The 27,078-nt window shown below is 40.1% G+C and overlaps 1 pseudogene; it reads left to right on the forward strand.

Annotated features, from left to right (window-relative positions):
• The first annotated feature begins 2,150 nt into the window (after positions 1-2,150).
• On the forward strand, positions 2,151-7,304 carry LOC123289659 (large ribosomal subunit protein eL8-like; annotated as a pseudogene).
• The last annotated feature ends 19,774 nt before the right edge of the window (positions 7,305-27,078 follow it).

Below are 27,078 nucleotides of genomic sequence, written 5' to 3' on the forward strand. Positions count from 1 at the left end.
AGTCCTTGAGGAATATGAAAGAGGAGCCTTCAGGTCAGCACCAGGCTGGATGATGGGTGGCCAGCCCAGAAAAATCATGTGCTCACTGGTACATGGAGGCAGCAGCCTCAGATGCTGGAGTCACACAGGTTGCACTGGGGAAAAAATAATCCATTGTTTAAAAAGGAAGAAGAAATGAATAGGTTTCTAAACAACTGGCCTATATGATCTCTAACATCACTTCTAGCTAAAAATAATCACCCTTGTGACATTTAGAAGAGATAAGAAAATTAAGGATGATGGACTGCAAGCTAACTTATTGAAGTCTAGTGCCTGGCACTCTGCTAAGGGCTTGCTATGTATTAGTTCCTTTTATCTTCACAACAGCCCTGGAGATGGCTATTATAGCCATTTTACAGATAAGAAAATAGAGGTGCAGGGAAATTTAATAACGCACCCAAGATTCCCCAGTTAATAAGGGTAGGAGATCTCACCCACACTGAATGAGGCCCTCAGAATTTAGTCAGGTGACCATATGATCCTAAAGAACATGTGTTAAGCTTTTATTGAGCGTGGACACTCTCAAGCAGATGTGGCTCTGTAGAACCGCAGAGTCAGATTACCTTAAATTCATTCTAATTTCTGCACGGAATCCATTTCCAATCCATAGCCTGGAAATACCTTCCATGGGAAACAAGCTAAGTGTTTTTTGTCTATTCACATGGATAGATCCACCACTGATCATCAGCTCGGAACACGTGATAGCGATAACAACATTTAAACACTCAAGATGTATACAGCACCATGATAGATAGACATCAGTCATGAATTATCTCATCTAGCCTTACTGATACCGACCCTGATATCAGTTTCCCTATATTAAACCCAGCATATATGGGGTTAAAACCAAAACACCCATTCCCTGCTGACTCTCTGGCTTTCTGGCTCCAGAATCCACTATCCTCCATGGAGACAGACACCATCAAGGACAAGCACCTGGACTATCTCCTCCCTCAAAGAGATACGGGCTGGTGGGAAAGCTGCTGACCAGCAAGGTCATGAGCTCCCTCCTGTCTGCAAGTAGTCTCAAGGCCAAAGACAGGCTGGTGGGAAAGCTCCGACCAGCAAGGCCATATGCTCCCCCTCCCCTACCTAAAGCCCCAAATAAAAACCCTTCCTTTTAGCTTTTCGGGGAGTTTGGGATTTGAGCGTTAGCTGCCCTCTCTTCTTGCTCAGCGCTGTGCAATAATAAAATTCCTACTTTCTTCCACAGCCCCCAGTGTCAGAGATTGGCTTGCTGCGCAACGGGTGAGCGAACTCACTTCAGGTTCAGTAACATCACGGTGTCTATATGAGGCACGTCCTAGGAATTGAGCTCTTTGGCTGCAAGTAAGAAACACCCATCTGATTTAAGCAGAAAAGAGGAGTGCTTCACAGAATCCAAGAGAATGAAACTAGCAGAGCGTCTGGAAGCAGCAGCAACCAGAAACTAGGAGAAACTCCCCAGCTCTTGTCTCTGCTCTTCCACAGAGGAGAGGGGAGGTGGGGTCCAGGCCACTGGAGGGAGAAGGGCAACTTGCATTAAGGCACAACAGCGTAAGAGGACCTAAGAACACGGCTGTGGCGGGAGCATGTGGTATGTGCACAGGGAGGGAGACGAGTCAGCTGGCAAGACTGTTTAGGACAAATTATGAAGGACTTTCTAACTTACAATTTAATAAATTCTAATTTAATAACATAAATTATAATGTGTAATTGTGAATTGTATTCTTTAAGCATGAGTGTGACGTAATCAAATAATTTTGGAAGGTTTCTACCTACACTCATACACCCACAAACACATACACACACTCACATAAGTAAATAATGAATAACATATTCTGCACTGTTCTAAGTGCTATTCGTGATTATTTATTTACTTTTCATAGCCACTCTGTGAAGTGGCTGTATTACTCTTCTTCATCTACATTTGACAGACGAAAAAAATCGAAGGCTCTAAGTAGTGAATGACTTGCCCAGGACCACAGTGACCCTATCGTGGAGCTCAGATTCCAACGGAGACAATCTGGTACCAGAGCATCAGGCCTACCCACTGCCTCCCTTGAATGAGGAAATGAATATGTTACGACACACTGAGAAGCCGGGGACATTTCCCAAGGCATCAGAGCGTCATGACAGATGGTTAGTGAGGATTGTAACACAGTCCTAACTAACATTTGTATTACACTTTATAATTTAAAAGTATGTTTACACACTGTCTCTTCTAGTTCATGCCATCCCATGGGGTGAAAACGTGATAGTAGTTCGCGGTGAATGCTGTAGCTGATTTCCCTCCAGCAGGACTGCAGGTCCGGAAGGCTGCGTCAACGCGCCTCCACACCGCCCTCAAGCAGAGACAGGAGCAGCTCTCCCCCTTAAGCGGCAGAAACCACCACCTGCGCGTGTTCAATCCAAAAAGTGAGTCTTCCAAGAGCCAGAGAGAGAGCGTGTTCTGTGGGTTCTGCCCCAGCTCCCTTACGTAATTCTCACCCGAAGCTTGTGAGAATCTCAGAGGCCTGGAATTGACTCAGAAGCAGAAGTGCTAGAAATGAGCCCTTTCCCTTAAGCTCCCAAACTCCTCTCAGGAAAGGCCAGGCACCTGGCTCTCTCCGGAGTTGGAATTCTAAGAGCTGTCACGCTAAAGTCTGTCCCTGGCCTGCGCCCACTCTCAGCCCTGGGTTATTCTAAAGAGAGGGCCTGGAAGAAGCACAGGTGAGACCCCATGGGCAGTGTGGGAAAACCGTATTTTGTACTGAGCATTGGAACCACAATCTGAAACAGTACGACCTGGAGGGAGGCCGGGGGCTGGGCAGAGAGAGACTCCAAGGAGAACGAGGAGGTGGGGCTGGGAACTTTCTACACATATGTCTGGACAATGGCATGGGTGGAGCCATTGTGTGGCTGATCAGAGGTCCAGAGCCATTAACCTGGACTGGAAATCCTGCTCCATCACCTACTTGGCATGTGATAGTGGGCAAGTTATATAGCCCAGTATCAGATTGCTCATCTGTAAAATAGAGATAACACTTAGTTCTGATGGTTGTACCGGGAACAAAAATAAAACCATGTCAAAGGACCTAGCACACCTAACCACACATCACATAGTTTCCATTCTATTGAAACATCATGATGCATCTAGGGTGATGCAACTGTATTCCTCCTCTCTGAACAACAACAAAGAGCCAGAGGGAAAATGGGAAGTAACCTAATGCTCAATGAGAGGGAAATGGTTAAATAAACTATGCCAAACTCAGTGGGAAGCCAATTAAAAAGATAAGTATGAAAGCCATAACAAACTTTAAAATGATTAGTTTAAAAAGACACAAAATTCTGGATGTACTCTGAGTATAATTATGTAAATATATGGCCTCCACTGAACAGACTTATGGAAAAATTAAAATAGAGTAGTAAGATAATAGATTTTTGGTAAATATTCATTGTGGCGTTCAACATCATTAGTTATTAGGGAAATGCAAATTAAAACTACAGTGAAATATCATTATACACCCACGAGGACACCTAAAACTAAAGGACAGATAAAACCAAGTGTTGACAAGAAAGAGGAGCAATTGGAACTCTAATATAGTATTATGGAAGGCTAAATCCTTCCAACGATTTGAAAGTATCTACTAAGCTAAATAGTTATGCCCTATGACCTGGCATTTCCATTCCTTGGTATAAGTCCAACAGAAATGAGTGGTTATCTTTACCAGAAGACTATAAGAAAACTCACTGCAGCATTGTGCAAAATATTTACCAAACCAGAAACAACCCAAGAGTCCATCTACAGAAGGATGGGTAAATTAATGTAGTGTGTTCGTATCACGGAACACCACACAGCAATGTAGGAGACCAAATTACCACTATGAGGATGAATCTGACAGACATAATAACGTTGAGCAAAAGAGTACGTATTGTATAATTTCATTCATATAAAGTTCAAAAATAGGAAACATTACGGGGATAAAGAGAGACGAGAGGAGTGGTTATTTGTGGGGAAGAGGGGCTATTGACTGGGAGACTGCATAAGAACTTCGTCTTCCGGTATGCTGAAAATATTCCAAACTCAATCTGGGTGGTGGTTACACAGGTGTATAACATTCCTTGAGCTAATCACTTAAGATTTATGTACTTGGGTGTACATAAGATACACCATAATCTAAAAAAACAGAAAATTATTAATATTAGTATCATTAAGTTTTTAAATCATTGAAATCAGACAAAAATTTAGGATAAAATCTGCTTGCCTTTCTATCCCCTTTTCCCTCGAAAGTTTTTTCATCTGGAGAATCACCTGACGTACTCAGTGGGAACACATTTCTGAAACAAAAACAGTTGGCCATTTTTAAACTCATGCAAAGCACAATGCAGTGAGATCTATTTTTGATCTATCTTTTTTCCTTTTATTTTATAATATTGGACAATCTTTTCTTCTCCTGATCCTTCTGAGCTGTAGTTTGTCCGCTTGTAAAAAGGATGAGAATTTGGTGCCTCGTCTGGGCCATGAGAATTTGTGAACAAAGTTCTGCTGGCACTGAAAAGCATTTGGATGTGTGGGGGAATATTTGAAACGCCTGATGTGGCATTCCAGCCCTCTGCGCTAGATGTGTCTGTAGGTTCCTTTACAGTTCATGAGATCCCTTTTCTTGCAAAGATTACCCCTTATTGAACTTCTGTCTTCTGAGCATAAAATTCTTAAAATAAAAGTTTCTGACAATTTATTTTAAGTTACTGATATACTTTTACTCTATCTCGGACTTCGTCTCTCCTGGAGTACAATTGGTATTAAATAGAGTTCCAAAGAGACTCATCAAACTCCAAATTGGAGCTTATCTGTGCAGTTTAGGTAGCTTTGTAGATGTGGCAAGAGGCTTGTCTGCAGAAATCCCTTCCCTGTGTGATCAGGACTTGCCTCTTCACATCAACCCCGAACATTCTCCGGTCCCAGAATCTCCTTCAGAATCCACCCCACCACCTCCCTGAGCCCTCTACTCCAGAGAGGGCCAGGAGAAGGGGAGCCTGTCCTCTGCAGATGTCTGATGGTTGGGGCACTTCCTGCCTGTAGTGACCTCCCCCACTACCATTTATTATAAACTAGAATGGTTCCAAAACGGTGTCACTCACCATTGTTTTAGCAAATTCAACTCACATGACATCATCTGTCTACAAGATAAAGAATACAGCTACTACCTGTTCTCCTAATGAAATGCTTTTTCCCCATTTGGGAAAAGAAGACCAGGGGAGCTTTTCCTCCACCCCTGGGGGCTCGTGCTCCCCAGCCTTCCTCCCACACTTTTCTACCCAGCATCCGTCAGAGCTGGAAATCTCCCTGTTCCCCTCTCTGTGCTCACTGCTGCTGCTTCCCACGTTATGTGCATTCGGCTACTTCACCCCATGAACTACAGTCAGAATAATGGCATTTAGAATTCCATACTGGTTTGCTACTAAAAAGAATCTAGGCCTATGCCCCTTAGGAACAAGAGTTGCTTTTATAGGTTACCATGAATATATCAGTGCGGCATTAATTTAGAATTTCCAAAGTTTAAAAAAAAATTGAATCTTTCAATAACTATGACCACAATGATAAAAGTCAGACCACCAGACTAAGAGACTGTAATCAAGGAATGGTATTGATGATTTTCAACCCGACAGAGCCTCTTCCACAGCTGACAGAGTCTGGGCTGGAAAGAGATTTATATATGGCCTCTTTCCGTGGGCTTTCCTGAGACACCACCTGGGTGGCTGACCTAGTCCACAGTCAGAAGCAATGACATGAGGCTCTAGGTGATTTTTCCCAACATCTGTAGGCTTGAAAATAAACAATTTTGAAAACCTGCAGCTCAGCACTTGGCATTTTACCAGAACTTTCCTATTTTTCAAAAGCCAAATCTGTTTTTTATTCCACTATGGAGTGCCTCATTTGTCTTTCTCAGGAGAAAATGTAATAAAAATTAGAGAATTTGGTTCAGAGGATATATCATGGACAGTTAAAACAATCCTAGAATAACAATTTCTTATGAAAATTATATCAGAACTACATTTTTCTAGGAATTTATATATTTTTCTAGAAATATATACATATTTATATAATTAAGTACCCCAATTTTTATTCTCTTTGACCTCTTCATCAGTAGATTAATAATATGTAAAGAGAGAGCAATGTAGCTAAAACAGACAAAAGACCACGTCTTTTAGTATAATTAACTACAGAATCCAGAGGATAAATTTCATAGTACCATTAATAGTATACCTTTATTCAAGAGGAGACAAAAAGAGCTGGTGCCATCTTTATTGCTCATGAAAAACTCATTTTTTTCTACCAGAAAGAAAAGTGATAAAAATTGATTTGATACAGTCCTTTTAATTAAAAAAAAGGGAAGTCTCTGCTGTGGGGAAAAAATTCGATATCGCAGCCATATTTACATATGTTGGACTCTAGAAGTACAGATTTAGACTGCCCTTGAGTGGTCAGATTTATTTCTGTGAGGATAATCTGGGAAACCCCTGTACAAATATAAATCATTGTGGGATTCAGGGTGGCAACAGGCCTGACACAGAGTCTGTTGATTTTACACATGTACATGTATTATTTTGACCAAAACTTTAAATGCTATCAAAATGTTTAAAAATGTTCAGATCAAAAGTAAATTCTCATTTCCAGGTAGGCCTGCAAAATGGGATGCATAACCACCTTTGTCACCTGCTTTGTCAATGGCAAAGGCTCTCTGTAAACATCTCAAAATGCCCCGTTTCAGTTAACCAGTCCACCCAGGCTTTGGGGGATCAAGGGGTCAAACATCTATGCAACTGTTTAAGCTGGCCCACAAGTGCAGCCCAGAGATAAAGCAAGAAAAGCAGAAGCTGTTGTCTGAGGCTAGAAGAAAGCTGCCTGCAAAGAGGACGTCCCCACTGAGACCACCTGTGCTTTGAGCAGGTATTAATGCTGCCACCACCTTGTGGAGAGTCAGAAGGCAATTGCACACACATGGATCCCAATGAGCGAGTCCTCCTGCCTGCCTTGTGCTGTAACATGGGAGTTCCCTAGTTCACTATCAAGGATGTCTTGTCCACGGAAAGACCCGCACCAACCATCACCTTCACACAGGTTAACTGGGAAGAAAAAGGAACTCTGACTAAGCTGGTGGAAGCTGTCAGGACCCGTTGCAATGGCAGATATAATAAGATCCACCATCATTGGGAGGCAACATCAGAGGTCCAAAATCCGTGGCTCTCATTGCCAAGCTGGAAATGCAAAGGCTAAAGAACTTGCTACCAAACTTGGATAAAAGTACAATGTTAACTTCTCTGTACATAAAAATACAAATTATCCTTCAAAACAAATCCAGTCTCATGACAATCTCTTCACTCTCTAACTTTGCATAGTTCCATATCCTAGAACACATAAACTCAGGCTTGAACACTTATGTATTGCACATTGTTTTTAATTGGGTTAATGTGGGTGACCTGTCTTCTCTAGTTAAGTTACAATCTGCAACTTGTAGTCTCCCAAAGCCGATGAAACATTCTCTGTTGCTCTACTCTGTATCGTAGTTACTTGGGTGCCTATCCCTCTCTCCTACCCAACTACAACTGTATTGAGGGGAGGAAGTATATGTTATTCACCCTTGGACTGAATTGATTTGGGGCTAAGGTCATTTTGTTGTTGTTGTTCTTGTTTATATCACCAAAGTTCCTAGGACAGTTCTGCTCACACAATAACAGTATAGAGACAAATGAGCAATGCCAAAATAGGGCCCCCAGGAACTCCATCATGTGCCCACATCCACAGCAGATATCAATCTCCTTGCTCCTGGGACTATCTCAACACTACAAGTAGTGAATGGGTTAGTAGTTCTCAATTCTACCATGGTTGTAAGACCACTTATAAGAGTCAGTATAACACTAGCCTGTGCTATAGTAACAAATAAATGCTGACATTTCAAAGACTTATCAAAGCAAAAGTTTCTTTCTCCTTCATAAAATGTCTAATGCTGGTCTTCTCCTTGATACAGAGACTTCCATCTGTGGCTGTTCCATGTCAAAATGATCACTACCATGAAAACCGATACTTGTTTTTAACTGCCCTGGACCAGGAGTGACAAAAGTCCTTTTTACTCATGACCCATTGGCCTAATCTAGACACATGGCCCCAATTGACTTACAAGGGAGGCTGAGATCTAGGGGAGTCCATGGAACATTTGGAGAGTATTGCTGTCTCTCCCATGGAACTGAATTTTTTTTAAATGGAACCAGTGGACCAGTTAAGGAATGCCACTTGTATAGAGAGATGGCGGTACCAACAAGATACATGACAATGACGTAAGCTTTCATTGTTTCATTGAATCAAAAGCTCCACCACTTTCACATGAAAATAAGACCCATATTTACGAAATTGATTTTCACCATTTTCGAAGAAAGTCAGTCCTATAAAGAAAATGTGTTTTCTACTTCATACAAAGCAACGAGGTGTTATGACTTGGCTTTGGAAGAAAGTTCTTAAAATAAAAATCAGGCTCATCTGTTGAGGCCGTCCCTTCTGCTGCAGCTAGCTATTGCCCAGTTTTCTATCTCTTATAATAGTAACCAGCTTGGAAGCCAAAATAGACTCTCTGGTTGTTCTTTAGAACACCCCATCTGCCTCATCCTTCAACACCAGGAATACTTCCAGAGCTCTTAATGGCTGTGGTGGTGCATACTATAAGTCAATTGTCATGTGGCTTCATTCTATCAAGGCAAAAAAGATGTGCTCATTTCATCATTGTTGCAAAAATACTTAAACTGTTTAATTTCATACAGCAATTTTTCTCATATCACTAGCTTAAAGACCATCTTTGGGATGGTAAGTGAAAATGGTCATTTCCCATATGAAAAATAATCTGATTCTCTAAAAACATTCCTTTAGGATCAAAATAATATCAAAAGAGAATAGTCACAAAAATAAGTTTTACATCCATTAACAAGTGCATTTATTCTATTTATATGCACACAATAATTATTTCATTATAACTCTTTTCTTAGTCCACTTCACTAGGGGAAAAAAGAACGGCAAATCTCTATTTTTGTAACTTATAAGTAATGGTTTTATAACTTGTAGTTCTGATAACTCCTTACAGGCTATGATGACAAAAAAAATTTATAAAAATCACATTGATGTTCTCCCAATATTAGAAAAGTCTTGAAATAGAAAGGTAAAAACATAACCAGGGAATGGTGTGCAGTCAACTGCCTTCCTCTTATTAGTTCCCCCTAGAGATACAAATGGAACTTTTATTCGTCTAGAATCTCTCCAATGTGTTTTATGATGGCATCACATTCAAATCAGAGAACTAGGGCTGAAAATGCCAGCAGCTGGCAAAAGGCACAAAAGAGAAGTTATTCTCTTTTGAAATTCTTGCAATGACTAACATTGAGAAATGGTTACCCAGAATCAGAGCTAGATGAAAACACACACATACACAATATATACACTTATTTACCAACACGTATACCCTGCAAAAACGTCTATGTGGTCTCTTGTCTTTTTACTGGATTCACGCACTGTATCACTTAAGCTGCTTTTGGATGTGAATTGGAGGAAACAGAATCCAAATTGTCTTAAACAATAGAGAAATTAATTAACTAATGTAATTACTAAGTCTAGAGCAGTGCTTCACAAACTATCTGTGCTGAAGGACAGTTGTTGTATTGTTCGTTTTTTTCAATCAGTGCAGATTGCTACATGCTCCTAATACATAAGACTTGTACACGGTTTGCACCACTTGCAACTCATCCCTTTGTTGAACAGCATGCAAATCATCTTTAGCCCATTCAACTACACAAGTCCACTGGCCACACACTTAGATGTCACAGCAACGCCAAATCACTACAAAAGTGTTTCTAAACACTCTCAATTTCTGTGTTTATGTCATTGCAGAATGGTAACAAACAGTTCCCCCTACATTTTGAGTATCGCTGGTCTAGAGAAAGCGTTGGTATCACCATCATTCTTGCTCCACTTCGCTACCATTCTCCAGATTGCCCTCCTCTGTGTTCCTGCTGCCTTTTGGGCTGGTATGGAGATGTATGCAATGGTCCCAGTCTATAGATAACAACACCCAGAAGGGAGAGAGGGTCCCTTCAAAGCTATACCAAAAAGAACAAAGAAAAACTCTCCTAAGAGGTCCTAGGAAACTTTCTACACAACTCATTGTCCTTAATTGAGTCACATGCACGTTTCTGAACCTGTCACAGGCAAGGAAGAGGGATTACTCTTGGAGCAATTTGGCCCACTCTTGGAGCTGGGGTGGGGCTCTATACCTTGGGAAACATGGGCTGCATAGGAGAAATAGTCTATTAGAAATAAAGTTGGGTTCATGTAATAAAGGATGGAAGGAGGAATGGATGTTAGATAGGCAATCAACAAGTTGGAAGCACTTGAGCTAGGTTATTTGCATAATTAATAGTCAAACAAAAGGTATTATTAAATAGTCATTAATTTAGTAGCTAGGTATGAGCTTGGGCACCCAGAGAGCCTGACTTGCCCTAAAATTCCAAGCACCTGGGGAAGGGATGCTGTTGACTCAACATTCTCCAAACATCTATTGCCAAGAGACAGGATTTCACAGAACAAATCCGGCTGCTTAAGAGAGAAGGTAATTGAAGGGATGGGGTGGTGTTACCCTTATGGATTTGGGGCAGGGAAGTTTCCAAAGAATGGGAAACCATGTGAGCTAGGAAGATGCCACAGAAAGTGTCTCCTGCAATAATTTAAAATTTAACTCCATAATTCCCCATTCCTTAGCTTCCTTCCAGAAAGTGCAGCATGGAAAAAGATTTTAAAAAAGAGTAACTTTACAGCAGAAAAACCTGACAAACACTCCTTCAGCCAGATTATCAAGGTCAACATCAACAGTCATAAATCATGTTGGTTAGTAGGTAACCTTGATATGATGTGATGAAAATGGTGCTTTATCTCTGTGATCTTCTTCCCAAGACCCCAACCCCCAGTATAATCATGAGAAAAATATTAGACAAATTCCAATAAAGGGGCATCCTATAAAATATTGGTACTCTTCAAAACTATCAAGGTCATCAAAAACAAGAAAAGTCTAAGAAACTCTGTCATATCCAAGAGGTACCTAAAGAGACATGACAAATAAATGGAATGTGGTATCCTGAATGTGATCCTAGGGCAGAAAAAAATCAACAGATAAAGACTGAAGAAGTCTGAACAAATGGACTCTGGTTAATAATAATTTATTAGCATTGGTTCATTAATTGTAAAAGACATACCATACAAATGTAAGATGTTAATAATGGGAGAGGATGGGAACTCTGTACTCTCTGTTCACATTTTCTGTGAAATAAAACCACTCTAAAAAATAAAGTCTACTAATTTTTTAAGGCCTGGTACTAAATAAATGGCTAAAAAAATTTAACTTTAACAGATATATCACAACAGAACATATCTAAAATAGCCAATAAAGATATAAAAAGGTATTCAAGCTTGTTAGTCATCAAGAAAATGCAAATAAAACCACAAATGAAATATTATCTACCCACGTGGTTAAAATTGAAAAGACCATCATTTCCAAGTGTTGGTGAAGATATGGAGAAACAAGAATTCTTATACTCTGAAGATGAGAGTAAAAAATGGCTCAACCACCCTAGAAAACTCTTTGTTAGTATTTATTAAGACTGAACTTACACATCCCTATGACCCTTAATTTCCACTCGTGTGTGTGTGTGTGTGTGTGTTTGCTTATGTGCATATACTCAACAGAAATACACATGTTCACTAAAAGGCAGGCACAAAGTGTTTGTAACCATATTATTCAATCTAAAAAACTAGAAATAACTAGGGGCTGGCCTGGTGGCACAGCAGTTAAGTTCATGCACTCCACTTCAGAGGTCTGGGGTTTGCCAGTTTGGATCCTGGGCACAGACCTATGCCCTGCATGCTGTAGCAGGCATCCCACATATAAAGTAGAGGAAGATAGGCCCAAATGTTAGCTCACGGCCAATCTTCCTCAGCAAAAAAAGAGGATGATTGGCGGTGGATGTTAGCTCAGGGCTAATCTTCCTCAAAAAACAAAAACTAGAAATAACTCAAAAGTCCATCAACAGTAGAATAGATAAATAAAATTGAACTGTATGCAAATGATAGCATACAGCAATGAAATGCTATACCAGGACAAAAATGAACAAACTACTGCTATACACACAACATAGCTAAATCTCATAAATGTAATGTTGAGTGAGAGAAGTCAGACACAAAGGACCTCACATTGTAATTCCAGTAATTCAAAAACAGGCACAGCTAATCTATGGAGACAGAGGTCAAGTCAGTGGTTACATTTCAGTAGTGACTGAGAGGGCCTTGAAGGGGGCTTCTGGGCTGCTAATACTGTTCTGTTTCTGAATCTGAGTGGTGATTACACTGGTTTGTTCACTTTATGAAAATTCACCAAGTCATATACTTTGGGGCAACTTTCTACATTATACTTCAGTGAGGAAGGTTGTTTTAAATATAATCATAATACAATGTCTATCAGTGGATGAATGGATAAACAAAATGTGGTATATCCATACAAAGGAATATCATTCAGCCTTAAAAAGGAAGGAAATTCTGACACATGCTACAACATGGATGAACCTTGAGGATATTATACTGAGTGAAATAAGACAGACACAAAAGGACAAATATTGTATGATTCTACTTACATGAGGTTCCTAGAATAGTCAAACTCATAGAGACAGAAAGGAAAATAGACAGTAGTAGAATGGTAGTCCTGGGGCTGGGGTGGAGGGTAATGAGGAGTCAGTGTTTAATGGGTACAGAGTTTCAGTTTGGGAGGATAAAAAAGTTCTGGAGATGGATGGTGGTGATGACTGCACAACAATATGAATCTACTGAACTGTACACTTAAAAATGGTCAAAATGGTAAACGGTCAAAATTTTATATTATATGTATTTTGCCACAATAAAAGTAAGCATAATACAGTATGATATATGTTATAATGGTGGTATTACTCAGTTTAACGACAGATTTTATAAGTATCAGATTTGTTCTCTGTTCTCCAGTAACTCTAGTATCTGTTGAGCATTAATAACAATGTAGTGTCACTTTAAGTGAAGATTCAGGTAGTATTGGTTAGTCAAGAACAGATAAACTTTCCAGAAAAAGTGTAACTTAAAATCCTTCTAGAAGAAAGAAAAGAATTTTGCTGAGAGGAAGCATGGTTGACATTTGACCCAATAACACTCTGGGAAGAACTAGGCTTCTAACTGATTTTGGATTTCAATCTGCTTGAGTTGGATCCAAGTAAGAGTTTGGTTGACTAACTCTGATAACCTTGTGGTTGCCTTTATGATGCCCGCACCTTTGTAAGGAAATTTCCCTGAATTACCCAAATTTGACTAAGTTATCTGTGTTTTGTTGGGACCCTGACTGATACATGGAATCAAAGTATAAGCCACTAAATTTGGATTCAGCCTTGGACAAAATTAAAAAGGAAACTACAAGTCACATGATATTTGATGAGAAGCCTTTGGAGAAAACGTGTTGACATATAATTTTGGAACTCAAAAAGTGCTGGTCATCACATTTTTGGGTAAGATGTGAAGACAGAGATAGTCAACATAGGTCAGCCTTTCAGAGCAGAGAGCAGGATGGAAAAGGGTGGAAGGTGCATCTGGAAGGGCAAACGGAAACGATCCACCACATTCCACAAGAAAAACACTACGGAAAGATTGTGAGGTATATCAATTGTGACACTTTTGGCTGTAAGAAAGAGTGGACCCAACTAATAGAAATTCAAATAAGGCATTTACTATTTTACTGTAAGTCCAGAAGAAAGGCAGTTTCAAGGCTAGGTAAATCCATGACCCCACTATGTCCTCAAAATTCAGGGTCTTTTTATCTCACTGGCATGAGAGCAAGGTCTCTTCTCTAAGCCACAAGATGGCTGCAGATGTTCTGGGTGTCACACACCAACCCAATAACATCTCGTCATGAATAGGAGCATTTTGTCCCCATGGTTTTCTTAGTTTTAGTGAGGAAAATCTTTCCCAAAGTCTTCAAATAGCATACCCTCAAATCTCATTAGCCAAAATTCAGGCCTAAACCATCCCCTAGCAATGTAATTGAGATGTCACTTAAATTCCGCATGACTGACCTCGGGGCCTGGGAGGAAGCCACGGGGCTCTGTCAACAAAGACAAGGATGGGAATTTCTGAGGGGTAATATCCAACATGTCTGTCTCAAAAGAGGATAACACAGCACTCCTTCCTCAAAACAGAGGCTTTCTCATGGCTCCTCCCTTCTTCCCCAGCTGGAGACATCCCCAAAGTCAAGGTGAAACTTTTCAGTGAGAGGAAGATTGGAAATTTCTCTTCCTCTCTGCGTCCCTGCCTTTGAGAAAGTGCATTATTGGGCTTTTTACTTAATCTTCTCCTTCTTTCACTCATTCATTCAACAAATATTTGTTGAGAACTAACTACGTGTCCAACTTTGGAGATATAACAAAAAATAAGACAAAGCCCCTGAATTCTAGGAGCTCACAAGTGGTGTCAAGACAGTGACAGTGGAAACACTGTGTATAGAGGAGGGCCAGGTAACTACAGTTAAAAAATGGGCAAAGGTAACCAGGAGCTACCTTGCACTCTGGAGAGCTAGCTGGGTTATCGGTTGTAAATGAAAGGAAACCCAGGAGATGGTTGCTGAAGACTCATTTTAGACTCCAACTTTAGAAGGGAACAGCAAAGACCTTACTAGGGTAAGAAAGTGGCAGGGAAGTAAAACAAAGCCTCTTGAGACAATGATTGTGTGTTTGACAGAGCTCTCCCCGAGTCCTGTCTCAGGATCCTGCATGGAGTGGTGGTGACCCATGCAGGACATCCCCTCAAAACAGGGCAGGGAGAGGCATGGCAGGACATCCCAGCCAAGGGACACCACAGGAGCAAAGGCCCAGAGGTGGGAATCCCAAAGCCAAATGCATACGCTTGTGAGACTGGCTTTCCTTGGAGTAGAAGTTTGTGGTTATAGAATAGATGGAAATGAGATATAGAACTACTCCACACGCAATTAGTTCATAAGTGAACAATGCTAACAATGACTGTGAAGATGACAATGACGACGATGATGATAACGATGACAACGACGACAGCCTTGACTGATGACTGTGGTCAATTTTGTAAGCATGTCAGGTTAGTACAGGTCTCCCCCTGAGTACTCTTACAGTGCCACCTATAGGTAAACTTGGGAAAGACCTGACCCTTTTAATCTTGACCCATAAACCCTGAATCTCTGTTTGATGCGTTTCCAGTGGTTGTTATTAAATATTTAGCTAAGGATTTGCAGTTGGATTTTCACCCATACCAACATGAGCACTATCATCCTGTTTAAAATCTTCCCACTTCAGAAACTTGCACCACTCCACAAGTTAATGAGCTTTTCTATACATAGTTTCTTCCAGTGTATAATTACTCGCCTGGCTTTATATTATTTTAGGATAGTGTCAGCAGCTAATTGTGGTACAGTCTGAATGCTCTGAAATGAGTTCGGCTGAGTATGAGAATAGCTCAGCAAATTTAGGGCTGTGTGTGCATCATTTTTAAAGTCTATTGTTTAGCAGGACACTGAACATGGCAGATTAATGGTGGAGTCATATTCAAAGGGAAAATGTGGAGTCTGACCTGTGTCACATCTGCTCATTCCTTGGTACCTACTTGCCACGCTCAACTACCATTGGACTCTGAGTTGGCCTAAGTGTGCAGGGAAGCCTCGGGTCCTGGCATTGCTAAGGCCCTATAACTGCTGTAGGCTCTTGTAGGGGAGAAAGCGTTCATTCCTCGCCTCTCCATTCCTCTGGAGGCAAAAATCTAGGAAGAATACTTCTGGCTTCTTTTGTCTTTCTTACATACTATTTCCTTACATACAAGAGTATAGGAGTAGAGTATCTGATGCATGAGTTTAGGAAAAAGAATGAACATTACTGACTCGACTCAGCCACTTTCCTTCACTCTTTCCATATATTCCCTTCTCTTGCTGTCCTTCTCTGGTAAGCAGCTTCCTAAATGGCTCCCAATGATGCCCCCTCATGGAATTCACTCCCTTGTACAATCCTCTCCCTTGTATAACCAGTGGCTTGGTTATAGTGAAAGGAATATGACACAAGTGATGGGCTAGCACTTCTAAGATGAGATTAGAAAAACCTACAACCACCACCTTACTTAGACTCTTCCTCACTTTCAATGAAGCAAGTTGCTGTGTTGGAGAGGTCCATGAGTCAAGGAACCAAGGGTGGCCTCTGGCCAACAGCCAGCATGAAACTGATGCTTCCTGCTGACAACCACATGAGTGACCTTGAGAGGGGATCCTTCCTCAGTTGAGCCTTGAGATAACTAGAGGCCTGACCAACACTATGCTTGCAGCCTGTGAGATCCTGAAGCAGAGGACCTGGCTAAGCCTCCCCAGATTCCTGACCCACAGAATCTGTGACATAACAAATGTGTGTTAAACGACTACATTGTAGGATAACTTTTTACACAGCAATTGTTAACTAATATTTGGCTTTCTTATCATTGGTGAAAGCCTTTTGGATAACTTACATAAAAACAGAGAACAGTCTGACTCACGCAAATTTAAGATGGTTTATGAACACATATCATCCACCCCACCATGCTAGGCAGGCAGTGGCCTGGTTTAAACCTAACTGAAAAAAGAAAATGTTCATGCAGATTTCCGATTCCAGTATTTCAATATCTTCTCTCCAGTCCTTTCTGAATACTGTCTGCTTCTGTCACATGGAAAAACATATTCCAATACAAGAGTATGAGGCAGGTGGAGGGGGAGCAAAAGATGCTTAACATCCCTCTAATACCCACAAATCATCCCTCCATCCCTGGCTTTCCAGAATTATGTTTACTCATTCAACGTTTAGTAAGCACTTACTATTCTGGCACTATCCTGATTACGGAGATACAGCAGTATCACTGGAAATACATCACTGCGTCATATCATATTTTCTATAACAAAAGAAGTAAAGCCCCTGCCTTCACAAAAGTCATATTTTAGTGAAGGGGGCAAAAAGCAAAGAAACAAAAATATAATTTCAGGTAGTGAGAAGTGCCACGACTAAAAGTAAAATGAAGTAAGAAGGCTAGCAAATGGCAGAATGGCATTGGGAGGAGGAGCAGGTGGTCCAAGAAGGCATCTCTTCTAGGGAAATATGTTAGCAGAGATCTGAAAGAAATAAGAGAGCAACCCATGAGGAAATCTGACTGAAGAATATTCTAGTCTGACGAAAAAGCAAGTGCAGAAAGTCTGAGGCAGGAGCAAACTTAGAATGCCAAGAAATAGCAAGAAAACCAGCATAGCTAGAGCAGAATGAGCAGTTGGACGTGCGGCTGAGGTTGGAGAGGTAGGAAAGGGCTTCACTGGCCATCTTGAGGGTTTAGTTTTATTTGAGCATGATGGAAAGGCTGTAGAGAGTTTGGGTTTAGATGATTCCAAATTACCTTTCGTATATGGAGGGAAAGGGGTTCCTAACAATCTAAGATACCTCTCGTAGAAGGATAAATTGATATAGAGACTTTGGTAGGCTCTTAAAAAGTTGAAAATGTGTGTACTCTACCACCTGGCAATTTCATTTCCCGTATATGACATAGAGAAGCCACAACAAATGCACGAGGAAACATGTATAAGGATGTTCATTGAAGTATTGTTTATCATAGCATGACTATTGAAGTAATGGGGAAATTGATGAATAAAATAAGATACATTCACTGTACAACTGTTAAAAAAATGAACTAAAAAAAGATGTGTGTGAACACGGACATGTCTGAAAAACCATTTTGAGTGGAAAAATCAGTATATAGATGAATATGTATGACATCATTTATATAAATTGAAAGCAATAAGCCACTCACAAAACAGTACTATATATTGGTTGTAGATACATAAATACATGAAAAGAAAATAAAGAATTAATTGAATGGATGCCTACAAAACTCATGATAGCGGTAGTGGGAACAAGAATGGGGCATGAGGCCAAATGTCACTTAAGGTTTATCTGTAATATTTCATTTTGTTACAAAAACAAAATGACGAATATAACAAAAATATTCTACGTTAATTCCAAGTGGTTAGAAATGAGTGCTTTTTATACTATTCTTTCTACCTTTCTATCCATGTGGAAATAGCTCAGCTATTCCATAGCAATTAGAGCAAAAGGAAAGTCATTTTGCATATTTATGGTCATATGAGATTATTTTGCCTTGAGGAGATAAAAATCAGATCTCTTTTTCGGACTCAAGAAGATTAAAATATTTCTCTGCCTTTTTGTGGGTAAAACAGCCATACAAGGCCTTTGTGGCTTTGGGTCTTTGCAATCTCCTCCATTAACACTCTTCAACAACCTCAGGGCCAGGGTCAATATTGCTTTCATTATTTCATGTGAAGGAATCTGTTCACACAGTCGTTAAACCTACATCCAATCAATTAATTTAAAAGGAAAAAAAACTCTCCATCCCTGGGATGTGGTCCATGGACTGAGATATCCTGGGTGCAGAGAAAGAGAAAATTTAAACCAAAATATAGATTTAAGCTTTTAATCCATAGATTTCATTCAGCTAGGGGGCCTAGATCAAAGCCAGTCTCATTAGTTGTGAAGACCAGAAATAAACAAATTTAATTACATTTTCATCACAAAGCAATTACCAGGTACATTTTGCTGATGCCTGAGGGTGAGGTGTGGGGAGGAGGAGGCGGGTCCATTTCTCCCTCCTAACAGGCATTTCGGCAACACTTAGAATTCATTTTTCTAGAGCCTTCTGAACACTTACAGCTTCAACTTACAAATCTAACCTCACATTCCTTTAGTTTACCTGAGCCACATTTCTATCAGATCTTAAGTTCTTTATGCTAAGATTTCAACCTCCAGGCTGCCTTCCAGGAGCAAATTGATCTCCATCACCGCAGCTTTAAACTCTTTGCTTCAGTCTCAGCAAAAAAAAAAAAAAGTTTCCCTCCTCTCTGCCACAAATGAGATGTTTACTCCTAACACTCAAACATGAGAAACTTGACATTTCTCTCTTTTTCTAAGACAGGTGAATCACTTTGAGTCCCACCTGGCCCACCCCCTCGAGGATGGTTATTCTGGTCAGGAGAGCATCTCTCCCATTTTTCATGGAACTGTCTAAGAATCCCGGCGCCAGAAAACCAGGAGGGGGACGAGGTCCAAGGCTTTTGCTCCGTTGCTGGGGCTCTCTCTGGGCTTCTGCCCAGTTTTCTTGACGCGAACTCCCATGTCAGACAGATGCAGAGGTCTCCCTCAGCAGCACACCCTGTGGAGCGCAGGATCCTCCCCGGAGCCCCTGGCTGCTGCCGGTGTTGACACAGGCAGATGCTTCCTGCAGTGAGGCCCATTTTAAAAGGCACCAGCAGGTGCGCTTCTCCAGGAAAGAATCCTGCGAGGCGTCTTCTGTAGTGCAGGCTTCCACCCAGACTCACCGCCTCCTCTTCCATCTCTATTCCTTTAGGGTGAGGGGCAGAGCTTTGCTTCTCATGCATTTTGAGACGAAGGAAAAACAACATGGATGATCAAATTACACCCCAAAATTGAACTTTATTTTTCAAATGTATTAACTCTTTTTTCCAGACTTCCATACCAAAAGTGATAAATTAAACAGATATAGAATGTTGAACTGTACGCATAAATAAACCTAATTTTTTAATAAGACATATTTTACAGATTTTAACATGTTTATATCTATCCTTGCTTTCTTCCTGTTTATGACTGCAACTGCCAGCTTTGCCTATCATCCTCGTCTATCTCCCCCAAAACAAGCCAGAGTGCCACCCTCACGAGGCTTTCCTGGAATATGCTAGATTGTATTACTATTTAAGGAAATCATTACCAAACGTCAGTGCTTTATCATAAACATAAGTAACTTGTAGCATGCCTGACGGATACATGGCGGCGGCGAACTCAACTCTACCGCATTTCTGCTTCAACATTATTTCACCCTTTCCCCATCCCATAAGCTCAGCCCCAAACCTGTTTCTCGTTCCGCGTTCCCCTTTGCCCCTAACCGCCTCCACTTCCTGCTGGACTGGAGTCCTGTCCTTTCGCCGGCCTTCTCTAAAATGCCAGTCTGAGCAAGTCACTCTCTCGTGGCTGCTTTCTGCCTTTAGAATAAAATGCACGATGCAGCCCCATTCCGGGAATGTGGTAGGAGGTGCCTGCCTCCCCCTCTCCCCTCCCCAACACCCCAAGCTCCAACCAGCAAAGATCCCGCTAAAGGCCCTCTACCGTCTCACAGTGTCCATCCGCCCCAGGCTATTGATTCTGCCTGGAATACCACTTCCTCTACCTGCGCCTTCCTCTTCTCTCCCTGACCCCCAGCCTCGCCTTTGCTAATTGTGTTAATGTAGGTGGGCTCTCAAGCCAAACAGCTTGGGTTCAAGCCCACCTATACCTTGGTGGGACCTTGAGCAAGACACAATTTCTCTGTCTTAGCGTCCTTACTGTAAAATGGAGATAATATGCTAATAATATGTTAATTTAATTAAAATAATTAATTCATTAGGAATAATAATAGCACCTATTCATAGGGTGGTGATACAGATTAAATTAGCCAGTACTAATAAGTGCTCGGCGCAGTGGCCGGCACAGGAAAAAACCCTAAGAGCTCAGCTCTAGCAGCATCTCCGGGGAGTCTCCCCTCACTCTCCGAGTCCGCCTCCGCCATCTCATCTCACTGTGCTGTGATGTTTGCTTAAAGGTTACACGCTGGGTTCCCTCAGGTCAGTGATTTCCTTGTCAGTAGCCCTGTGCCCATCTCAGCTCATATTACAGTAAAAACAGCACAGATCTTGGACTTCCACCAAACCAAGGTTTTCCAACACCGACTGCACATGAGAATCACCTGGGGAGTTTTTAATACGCTGCCTGGGCCCCGAGCCAGACCGCTTATATCAAGATCTCAGAGGATGGGGCTCAGATTTCAGTATTTTTTCAAACCTTCCCCAGGTGATAGTCACGTTCAGCCAGGATTAAGAACCACCGACCTAAACCCAGGTTTAAATCTTAACTCTTCCACTTACCAGCTCTATGACCCTGGGCAAGTTGCTAAAACACCCTGAGTCTGTTACCATGTCTGTAAGAGGTGGATAAAAATGTCTAACTGCAATAGTCACGTTCAGGCTGTGTCCCTACCGCCCCCATCCCCTTCACAAATACCCGAATAGACACAGCCACCAAGTTTGCTCTCTCACAGGCTGAGTCCCCTCCACAAGTCAGCCGTAGACACAAAGAGGTCAGGGTATTTGTTTTCCTGGCTTCCACCCTGCTGTGTTGTCACGGATGTTTTGGGTCCTCCACTAAAGGCCCAAACTCCTGTTGGTCAGTCCTCTCCTACAGATAAAGCCATTTTCCCCCTATTCTGGCAACCGTGCCCTTCCCCTGCCTCTTCCGGTGTAGGCCTGGCTGGCTTCTCACCCTTTCCATCCACCCGGCCCTCAGTACGCTCTGTTGGTTCTCCTAACTCTGCCCACGCATTTATAAGTAATCCCTTTATTAAAATTTCCCATAAACCCCTTTGAATTTGCCATCTGTAATCCTGCTGTGATTACGATAGGGAACCAATTGCACTAAAGAGAGACAAGAAACAGAAGAGAAAAAGAGTGGAACATAATGGTTAAATATTTAGAAAAAGTATAAACAAACAAAACACCCTGCTAAACCCCAACTTTACTTGAAAAATATTCCCATGGAGCCCTGAAAAGTACTCTGAATATCTATGGTTCACTATATGGAAAAAAAAAAATACAACAAACTGAATTATATTCCAAGTTTTTCTGAGACTGTCTCAGATCATTTTTTTCTAGTTCATTTTGTTTGTTCCTTCACAGCTTCTTGTTGTTTTCATATTGGCAGAAATCATCTAACAGGATTGCTGTAAGGATTAAATGAGATACTCCATGAAAAAATCTACCTCGTGGAAATAGTGGCGTGGAGCCGGCTCAGACTCTGGTGACAAAGCGGACCTAGACTTCAATCCCACTCCCCGTTCTACAACTAGGACAAATTGCTATTGCCTCTGAAAACGGGGTATGGGTTCTTGTCTCACTGGGTTGTTGTAAGATGCTACATAGTAATCATTATAATAGTTAATGTTTCTGAGCATCTTTATATGTCAGGCAATATGATGAGGACTTGATATGCATTATCTCATTTAATTCCTTAAAAAACCCTAGGAAGTAAGTGCTATTTGTAATCCTTGTAATTAGGAAACTGAGGATCTGGGAGGTGAAGTAATTTGCCCAAAGTCAAATAGCTAGTAAATAACAGCATTAGGCAATAATGGGTGATGTAAGGTGCCTGGAGTACATATTAGGTACATATTAATGATATCCCCTGATATTTTGATAATGATTAATTTTCCTCTCAAAAAACAAAATAAGATGAGTTCAGGATAATCTAATGAAGTTTCTAAGCTAACTAATTGCACCACTTGTTTCTTACCCCAGTAGTTTAGGATTCAAAGTTTTTCTGTCTGAAACTTAAAAATGGGTGTAATGCCCAGTATTTCCACCCTTATGAATTTTCTCAAGAGAAATGTATCCACAAAAAGATGTATACAAGAATATTCATAGCAGCCTTGTTCTTAATAGTCTAAAACTGGAAACTACCCAAATGTCCATCAACACAAAAATAGAAAAATGAATTGTAGTATATCTATGCAAGGAAATACTACTCAGCAATAAAAAGAATAAACTACTGATACTTACAACATGGATGGATCTCAAAAATATTACACTGAGCGAAAGAAGCCAGACTGAAAATGTTCCTCCCTCCTCCCATCCAACAAGAGAGAGTGAGGGGCTTGCTGGTACTCTCTTAAAAGCACACAGAGAATTTTTCCTAGAAGCAACATGCTCTCTGCATCTCTTTGGCCAGAGTTGGGTCATGAACCAATTCACTGGTCGGGAGAATTTGATTATTCTTATAGTGATCAGGCACACACCTGAACTAAGGATAATCTCCCAAAATACACTGCTGCCACTCAAAGCGGAGGAATAGATTGTGGAAAGGCAGCCGTGATGTCCACTAAGGTAGCTGTAGGGATAAGACTGGAGAGGAAGGATTAACCCAGATGATGGAGAACCCTTAATACTAGACTGAGGAGTTTGAATTTAAAATAATTAATAGGGAGCAAGAAAAAATCTAATGAAAATTATGGTTGTAGTATTGAGAAAAGGGCATTGGATTTGATGTCACAGTTTCTAAGCCAGGTTCTGCTGCCTCTTAACTGTAAGAGCTTTGACAAGTCTCTTGACACCTCAAGGTCACCATTCCTTATCAGTAAAGTGAGAATAATAATGAGTAATTCCAAATATATTGTTATGTTATTAGAATTGTAGAATGATATATTCTTTTTCATTCATTCAATCTGTATTTATTGAGAATTTATTAAACGCTTGCAATAAAATGTAATAATATAATAATAAAAAACAAGAATAAATGATGCTAAGAATATGAGCCCATTCAATAAGCCATTGTTAAGCTCCTTACTATTGGCATTATTCTCTGAAAGTCATTTCTGACTGTGCAACTCTTATTAAATTGAAAGCCAGCAATCCAAGACTTAAGCATACTTGAAAGGGGCATTTACTCCTTCCTTCATTCACTTAACAAACATATTATAGGGGCGTATAAAACTTTGTTCTATCATTATTTAATCCTGCTTCTTGCTTTCACAGTGTGCCTGGATTTAATTATGCAGACAGCTTGACCCCCATTCTCTTAGCAGAAACGGTATGCAGAGCAGGCCACCAGCCCTCTTTAGTCTTTCTCTTTTTCCCAGATGACTTAGAATGTCTCAATTAGGTCCCTGGAAACTGAAGGGAATCACATTTGTTCTTTGCTATTTTCAGAATCTCTTTTAGGAGAGAAAATTTGAATGGCAAGCTTGTGTAGTTTTTCTTTAGGATACTATGCTCTTCCAAAGTCAAGATTATAATTAAACAGAATCTAGCTATTTATTTTTGATGCATATTTTTTAAGGTAATGAAAACATTAATAATATAAAATAGGCCAACAGAACTAAAACCAAACATACCCCTCGTGTTAATAAATGTAGGTGCGTTAGTCTCACCTAATAACAACAATAAAAGGACTCATTGAATTACTGAGCAAAACCCAACTATCTGCTCTATAAGAAACATGTCTAAAACAAAGTAAAGCAAAAACTTTGCAACATAAAGATGGGCAGTTACACCAATCTAATGTCAATCAATAAAGCCTACATCCATGTAAAATGTATGTGCTGCTACTTGTATCAAAAGATAAGAAGATGCTATCCAGATAAATATATGCATAGCTACCTGTTTTACATCTTGGATTTTTGTATTTGTTTTTTGTAATAATTGGCAAACTTGATGTTTTTGTTCTAATGGTCACATTCAGAATTATAATTTTGATTTTTTCATTATTGTGTACTTTTCTATTCTTTCTATTATTGTTAGTACCTAATAGATGGGCATGGTACAAAATTCAAAACATACAGAGTATACAGTAAAAAATATGTCTTTCTCCTATCTTCCCAGGCACCCATTTCTCAATCCTAGAGGGAATTATTGTTACAGCATTCTTTATAGCCATAATCCTATACAACTTATTTGTCTATTTTTAGACAGTGTCAATTACTCCCATTATGAACAATAGTAAAATTAATATATTTCTTTTTTCTTCCATAGCCCCACCATCACCTTAGTTTTGTTAATTATATATTTTTTCTTAGTATTTACCCTTATCCTTAAACATATCTATGTATTTTGGGCGGGGGCATGCTTTTTTTTTTTTTTTTTGAGGAAGATTAGCCCTGAGCTAACTTCTGTTAGTCAATCCTCCTCTTTTTGCTGAGGAAGACTAGTCCTGAGCTAACATCCGTGCCCATCTTCCTCTACTTTATATGTGGAATGCCTGCCACAGCGTGGTTTGACAAGCAGTGCCATGTCCACACCAGGGATCCGAACCGGCGAACCCTGGGCCGCAGAGAAGCCGAACGTGCGAACTTAACCGCTGCGCCACCAGGCTGGCCCCAATATCTATGTATTGACATACCAGATTTCAATGATTTCTTGTACCTCTATCATTAAACGTTGAAATTGCAGTACTTAGATCACCTCATACCTTCTCACAACCTCACCCTCCCAAATATTGATAGCTACATCATTTCTACATTGTCAAAATGTATAGCTTTTATTTTTCATTCCTCAACCATTAAATGAGATCTGTTTTAGTCTTAACCCTGCTAGTAGGATTCGTGTTGAGACTGTAATTTTTCCACAGAGCTTCTATTTGGCTGAAGCTTGTATTACAGTGGTTTCTTTAAGAAGGGCTCATAGAAGCTATCTGCATTCTTGATTATTCAAGAATATTTGTATGTTGGCTTTATATTTGAACGTTGTAGCTAGGTAAAAATGCTTGAGTCACACTTTTCTTTCTCTGGACTTTATGGACAAAGCTCCATTGTCTTCTAACATTGAGTGTTCCGTAGAATAATCAGAGGCCAGCCTGGTATTTTCCGCCTTATAAGTGTCTTAAGTCCCATTCCCAAAATGCCAGAGATTCTCGCTTCATCTTTGTAGACTAGTGACTTCACTAACATGTGTATTGCTGTCGATTAGTCTGTCAAATTTTTCTTGGATAAATGGATCCTTTCCAACTGCAAATTCAAGTTTTCTACATCTACTAAATAAATAAATATCTGGAATGTTTTGTTTCTCCTTTTCTGGGACCGCTGAACATTCAAATCTTCTTTTACTCTTGGAAATATTTCTTAAGTATACCTTTAAATATTTTTCCAGTCCTCTTTTTTCAATTTTCTTTTTCACATAACCACTTATGCATACATTAGCTATCCTTTGTCTTTCGTAGCTCTCAATTTCTCTCTAATCCTTCTTAAACTTGCTCATTTATATTACATTTTGTTTGCTTTTCTCAATGTTATCCAGACACTCCTCTGAGCTGCTTTAGTAAGACTTTTATTTCTATAATAGTAAATATTTGTTTTCCTCCTTTCCTGAAATCTGTTAGTTTACATTTCGTCTCCTTCTGTTGACTTACTATATTTTTCCTGAATATCCTATATTTCTTCTTTGAGCTCTTGTTTTATACACACAATTGAATCAAGGATTAATTCTTTTGATTTTCAGTTGTTTAATAGTGCGTATGTTTGGCCACAATTTTCAATTGTTTTAAGGTAATAATTTCTGAATGAGTATTTTTTTTTTGTCTGCCATTTGTTTTCCTTCTTTCCTCATTTCTTCTTATAGGATCTTTGTTTGGTTACAACTATCATTTGTCACAGTTTGTTATAGGTTACAAGTTACAAATTACTCCTTTTAGTATTAGCCATCATTGAATGATCAGTTCTTTTTACACCAAATAATTGCAGAAGTTTTATGGGAGAGGCATGAAACTTCCAGAGTATCTGGATCCCAATTAGGTTCCTCTGACACAGGGCTTTGCGTGAGTGAGGTGTTTTATTGGTTGGTTGGTGGGGTGGTTGTTGTTTGGTGGTTGTTTTGTTCTGTTATTTTGGTGTCTACTTTTCCCCAGGCAATCCAGACTGTTAACTTCCGTGCTGCCCACAGTCCAGAGTCTCTCTTCTCCACTTCTCTTCATGGACAAACTGCTTCTAGCAAATATGGGGGGTCCGTGTGTTTCCCTTTGTTCCAAATTAGCTATTATTGGTTTTGCTCTGCTGACATTTTGAGAGATTTGCACTCCAGCCACTCTCTGTTAACATCCAAGCCCATGCATTACCTTCACTGAATTTGGCCACCCTACTTCATACATTGTGGTTCAGCATTACAGCTGTCTCCTAGTTTATTCTAATATGGATTCTCTTTTCTATTTATTTTTGTTTCCAGGTATTTTTAGAGAGGAGACTGGAGAAAAACTCTCTTACTATGTCATTTTAAACACAGGTATCTCATTATCGTTATAAAACACAGAATGATTGTTGATTTTTTATTATTGCATAAAAATAGAACATAAAACCTTGCA

This window comes from Equus asinus, chromosome 11 (assembly GCF_041296235.1).
Source record: "Equus asinus isolate D_3611 breed Donkey chromosome 11, EquAss-T2T_v2, whole genome shotgun sequence".
NCBI classification, from domain to species: Eukaryota; Metazoa; Chordata; class Mammalia; order Perissodactyla; family Equidae; genus Equus; species Equus asinus.